General features: G+C 30.8%; 1 long non-coding RNA gene across 1 annotated transcript; it reads right to left on the bottom strand.

Annotated features, from left to right (window-relative positions):
• Positions 1-4,313: 4,313 nt before the first annotated feature.
• LOC121761409 lies at positions 4,314-5,756 on the bottom strand. The gene is made up of 3 exons (XR_006041978.1): positions 4,789-5,756; positions 4,656-4,712; positions 4,314-4,436 (listed from the first exon to the last, which is right to left on the bottom strand). It is a non-coding gene; the product is annotated as an uncharacterized LOC121761409 (long non-coding RNA).
• Positions 5,757-6,063: the final 307 nt, after the last annotated feature.

Raw genomic sequence — 6,063 nt, 5'->3', positions numbered from 1 at the left:
GGTCACCGTCGGCACTCCAGCTCCTCCCTGGGGTGGAGATTCATTCTCCTTTAGATCACGAAACATGATGTACAGTTTGTTGGAAGGGTAGGATTCGAGAGGAACAAATCTTTCATAGCATCAGTTTCAGAACCTTGACCATGCGTTTAAAGAGCTCATCGATCTCCTTACGGTAAGATAAAGCATCTCCAAACTTTGTGTAGAAGGTGGAGACGAGAGTCTTCTTCTTCTCATGAGGTGCTACTCGACCTTCAATGTGTACTTGTTCGGTGATGAAGATGACATTTTTAAAGTTCAAACAAGTCTGATGAATGTAAGTAGGTACGAAAAACAATGACATTTATATATAGGAGATTAGTTGAAAGGGTTGAACGTGATTTACCATGAATGTAAGTAGGGTTGAACGTGATTTGCCATAGTAGATTAACATATATCTATCTAAACCCTATTAACATATATCCATCTAAAATCAATTTATCAAAAATTTGTTCCTATCTAGAATTCTGCGAAGATTTTATATATATCTCAAATATTTGTTCTCTTAATTTTGCCACAAGTTTCAAAACTTTGGATAGTGCTATTAAATTTTAAAAGAGATATTATATTGATATTGATAAAATTGTATTTATATACTTAGGTCTTTTTTATTCATTTATAAATATAATATGATTAACAATTCATAAGTGTAATTTTGAATATTATCTTAAAATATGCAAATATATATATGAGTTGGACGTATAATTTTTTTTTGGTGTTGTATAAAATATTATTCACAATTCTTTATCATAAATTGATGTCTTATATACATACATTAATGATTACTTTTATATTCGTAAATTGATTATTTTACTCATACACCACTAATTACTCTATGGGATATTAATGGCTAAAAGCCTAAATATGTTGATTATCATCTCCATGCAAATTTTCAAAATTAAATTCAAACTCGGATCATTGTTCTACTCATTTGAACTCATTGTTTCGTCTTCATCATCGGTTCCAAATATGTTGTACGGAGTATATATTATCGTTACTGTTAGCCATGGGCGTTGCTCAAGTTCTTGCTGTCTCTAACTCAAAACCGCAAGTATAGTTTGATTCCATCTTCGATTTTGATGCACAATTTGAGAGTAGAGTAAAAGTATTTGATTTTGATGCAATATATAGCAGCAAACGTATACGTATATATGATGGAGTATGAGTATTTGATATGGGATATGGAGATTTAATAGATGGAGTAGGAGTATTAGATATGGAGATCTAATTTGATCAGATAGACTAAATCGATGGAGTAGGAGTAGAAATAGGAATAGGAATAGGAATATTAGATATGGAGATTTTATTTGATGAGATATTAAATATCATGATTAATGTTTCTTTTAGAATTTAAATTATAATAAGGGATAATTTAGCAAGAAACAATATAATTAAAAATAAAATCAGTTTGAATAAAATCGGTTCAGTAATAAATCCTAATATCTGAAATTTGATGGAAAAAAAGTCAGAATCATTATGAACCATTGAATTAGTGAGTTTTAGATGAAATTACAATGTAGCTCTCCTATGATTGCAAAAATACCGTGGAACATAAAATATACACGATCATATACGAATGAATAATAACTCCCCTTTAGATGATTAAATATTGAATATACAGTAATATATTCTTTGTAAAGGATATCCTAAATCCATAAATCCTTGTAATGAATATGGTTCAAAACTTCAAATGCTGTAAATCCATATTTTCGATATGTGAAAAATATACTAATTGTTTATTTTATTTATTAATCCCTAACACGTTACTTACAACGACAAACTTCTTACGTAGTTAAGAATAAGTAGTTAATATCTGAGGTTAAAGGTCAGGTTCGAGTCTCCCGTTTCGCGGTCTTTAAATTTAAATTCATTTACCCATAAAAAAAGCATTGAGCCACTATTAGGCCCATAAATAAATAGCCAGCCCATTTAGATGAAGCTCATTAAATTTATTCAAATCTAGTCGCTTAAAATGTTCATTAATGTATTTGTGAAAATATCATTTAAAATATATACAAGGCTGTGACGGATTATTTGTTTGAAAATATCAAAGTGAAACGTTCAATATATGGAATTGGTGGATAGCAAACTCAATCCCATATTGTATGTAATATGGTGAAATGAATATCCAAGTTTATTAAATTGAGAAATAAAGTTAATTAATTAACATGGATAATCGCAAAAACATAGTTTGACACCGCCAAGTGTTTGGCAATGGGCATGAGCTAATTGGCCATGGAGTCTTTTGCATTCGATCCAACAACTCACATCAGCTTCTTTCCCATTGCATGTTAAGTTCTTCACCTCTGCAAGGCCTACACTGCATGTCTTTCCATTCACTGCATATTTAGAACATTTATTACTAAGCAAATATTTTAAGAATATAATGTTTAAAGGTTAAAATGGAAATTGTAAAGTATGTGAGAGAATCAAATATGAGAAAAAAAAGGTAGAGTGAACTAGAAAAAAAGAATGAAGATTTTGTAAAAAAAAAAACAACCAACTATTTTGGGATGGTCTGAAAAGGAATACGACTCAATAACTTCAAAATGATTATTTACCTGGTGCAAGGAGAAGAGTTGAAAAAATGATGAAACAAATAGCTATCAAGTATTTTGGGTTTGCCATTTTTCTTTGATTTTGATTGTTAGAAATTACGTGTATTTATAGACGTCCAAGAATTTGCAGCCTTAACAACAGGGACCTGTTTATAATATGTTATGCAACAATTAATTAGTTTTCAACTAAAAATATTTCATATACAAGTTGAAAATGAATACATCTATATATATATATCACGTATTCACATCTATATCAAATATTTTAATAATAATTTCCCTTTATATTGAGTTGGAATAAGATGGCTGGTATCGTAATTTCGTATCATCTTCACGAGTCTTATGTCATTTTGGAGGAAATGAACACCACTGAACTAATATTCGAGAAAGTGATGAAATGAATTCCCTCCTTTTTACATAAATACAAAATTATTTCTTATTACTTTTTTAGACTTCTATGAGTGATTATGATAAAAGATAATAATGTTTACCGTTAAATGGTAATAAAATCTTGATACCATGGCCAACTCATGTCTTCATATATATCGTAATGATTATTTGCCATATTACGGATACAAGAATTTTGGTTAATTTAACAATTTAAACATGATTTTAGAAATATTGTACTGTAATTTACTCGTTATGAGTTATGACCACAAAACATAGTTATATTATATTTATATATTATCTACAAAATAGAGAAATGATATTCTACCTACTTATTCATTTTAAGCATTATTAAGCATTATTCATGCGTGAGTACTACTCGTTGTTTGATGCATGTTAAGCATTATTCATTTTATTTTATATATTCAGTTTGAGTAATGAAGTTTTTAATTTTATAAAACTCATAAAAATTAAAGTTCAAGTTGTTAATTTACTCATTTATTTGAAGCTATAGAGACGAGGAATAAATCGACCTTTAATTTTTATGAATTTTGTGAAATTAAAAATGTCAATAACGCTTTTAGTACTCCTATATTATAATCAAACTAAATACTACTCCCTCCGTCCCAAGGAAGATGACCCCTTACTTGGGCGGCATGGGTTTTTATGCAACTTTATTTTGTGTGTTAAGTAGAGAGGGTAAAGTACGAGAGATGAAATAAAGTAGAGATGAAGGTGTTTCAATTTTAGTAATGGGTTATCCTGATTAGGACAAACCAAAAAGGAAAGTGGACCATCTTTACTGGGACAAAGGAAGTACATAAAATAAAACAAAGAACGCTAAACATGTAATGCTAAAATGAACACTATTCTTTCCGCGTGTACAACCTGAAGTGTTGTAAAGAGGAAACGATTAAATTTGAATCTGAGTAATGATCTTTGACCAGAAGCTCTTTGGGAGAGTTGCAATGGTTAAAGAACGAAATCGTATAACACATTGAAAGCACTTTGAAAGTACAAGGTCCATAGTTGTTCATAATTAAATCGTGCAAATTTCTGGATGAAATTTCTTTTAAGAGGGGTAGAATGTAATACCCCGCTCAAATTAACGTCGTTAAACGTTTATAGTGTAAATAATTATATTAAAGCAAGTAGCATTTTAAACTCCTATGTTTCGTTGTATTAAAATCCTTGATGGGTTTTAATTGATAGTTAAGCGCCAATGTGAAATTAATTTTGATCATGGACTTTGATGTGCAAGAAGATACATGAAGCGATAAAATAATTGTCCATGTACATTTATAAATCAGATGAATATTAAATGTCCATTTACAAAATATTGCTATTTCTCTTCAAATGAGAAATGTACTAATTGTATTTAATTTATGATGTTACAAAAACAAGCTAAAGCTTCTTCGCAAAGCTAATATTCTATCTTCAGGAAACTCCAACTTCCTACAAATGATGGGACTAGTCAGAAACGACAGTGCAATAATAATACAGTAACAAAAACAGCTCTTACTATCTTTAACCATAGTCAACATATGAATAGTGTGGCACTATTCACTGAAAACGACCAGGAGTCATCACATATGTATATATATATATCTACATAATGGGAAAAAGAATAGGAAGTGGGGAAGGGAGGAATGGTACCAAGACTTTGTTTCTTACCAAATCCTACACCATCCCGGGAGCTTCGCCAACAAACACTCTCCTTCAATTCTACCTCTGCAAAAAAATGTGATGAAATAAAAAAAGAATGATGATGTTGGGATATTAAGCCGAGAAAAATGCGTAGCCATACCTTGTGTAGGGAGCTAGTGGATAAAAGAAAGTATCAACTTCCATTATCAACACGTCTACCCAAAATCTCTTTCACCTCCAAATTTTATTTTCAAGCAAGTAGACGGAAAACTTTCCAACCTTCCAATACCAAGTTTTCAAGCTTTCTTTAAGAAGGAGAATTTCAAATTGGAGTGCTCATCATAGAAATCTCTTATCATTCTTTTGAGGTAATGATTCTCAAACCACAAGTTAAATCTTTTCAAGCATGATTTTATCAAGCATGTCATGTTAGCATGAATTCATATAGAACATAGAATCACAACTAAGCATGCTTCATAAACAATCTTTCAACTCTTTCTTTTCAAATTCATGTAGGAAAACCATTTTATTCTATGCTGAGCCTAATTTACATACAACATATGCAAAGTCTTAGAATCAATAAAATAATTAGAAAGTAGCAAAAACTCCTAAAATGTTCTCTTTGGAAGATAAGCACCTTTGGAAATTTATAACGGAAAGTCTAACCGTTCAAATGTAATTTCCTTCGGTCAAAGTGAAGTTAGAAGAGTTGTTTACCTTCCTTTAAAATTTCAGAACGATCGGACAATGTTTGAACCTCCGATCGTGTACAAAACCGCCGTTGTTACTGTTGAAATGGCAGCCACTTAAAAGTTTAATAACAGAAGATAGAACCGTTAAAGTTTGATCTCCTTCGGTAGGAATGATGCTTTATGAGTCATCCATCTTTGGATAAAATTTCGTGACGATCGGATATTATTTGGATCTCCGATCGTGAAGGAAACCGAGACTAACTCTTGTTTGGCGAAAATTAAAGAGAAAGAGAAAGAGATATAGAGAGAGGGATATGTTGAGACAAAATGAGAAATAAGAAGATGGAAGCGTGAGTATTAGACTATTAGTGCACACTCTGTACTTTTATTAGTTGATGGACTCATATAACTATTTTGCAGTGGGCTTAGATGAATTAATTTGTTGGGCTTCAACTATATAAATCTTGGGCGAGCATATCTTAACTTATTTGCTTGGGCTTAAGTTTGTTTCGAATAATTTAAATGAGCTAGCTTGCATGATTTGATCCAAGTAAATCCTTGGATTTACTAAATTAATTAATCTCTCAGATTAATTAAAGTCAATAATTAAATCTCTCGATTTAATTAAAGCGAGCTAGGCTGTGAAAGAAAAAAATTAAAATAGGATGCATATCATATGTTCATATCATCCGCTTGTTTTTCGTTGAAGCTAAATAGATTATTATCTTTTATTGGGCAATGTC

This window comes from Salvia splendens, chromosome 13, assembly GCF_004379255.2.
Source record: "Salvia splendens isolate huo1 chromosome 13, SspV2, whole genome shotgun sequence".
In the NCBI taxonomy this organism is placed as follows: Eukaryota; Viridiplantae; Streptophyta; class Magnoliopsida; order Lamiales; family Lamiaceae; genus Salvia; species Salvia splendens.
The sequence above is the reverse complement of the archived record's forward strand: the minus strand, read 5'-3'. Positions and strand labels throughout refer to the sequence as shown.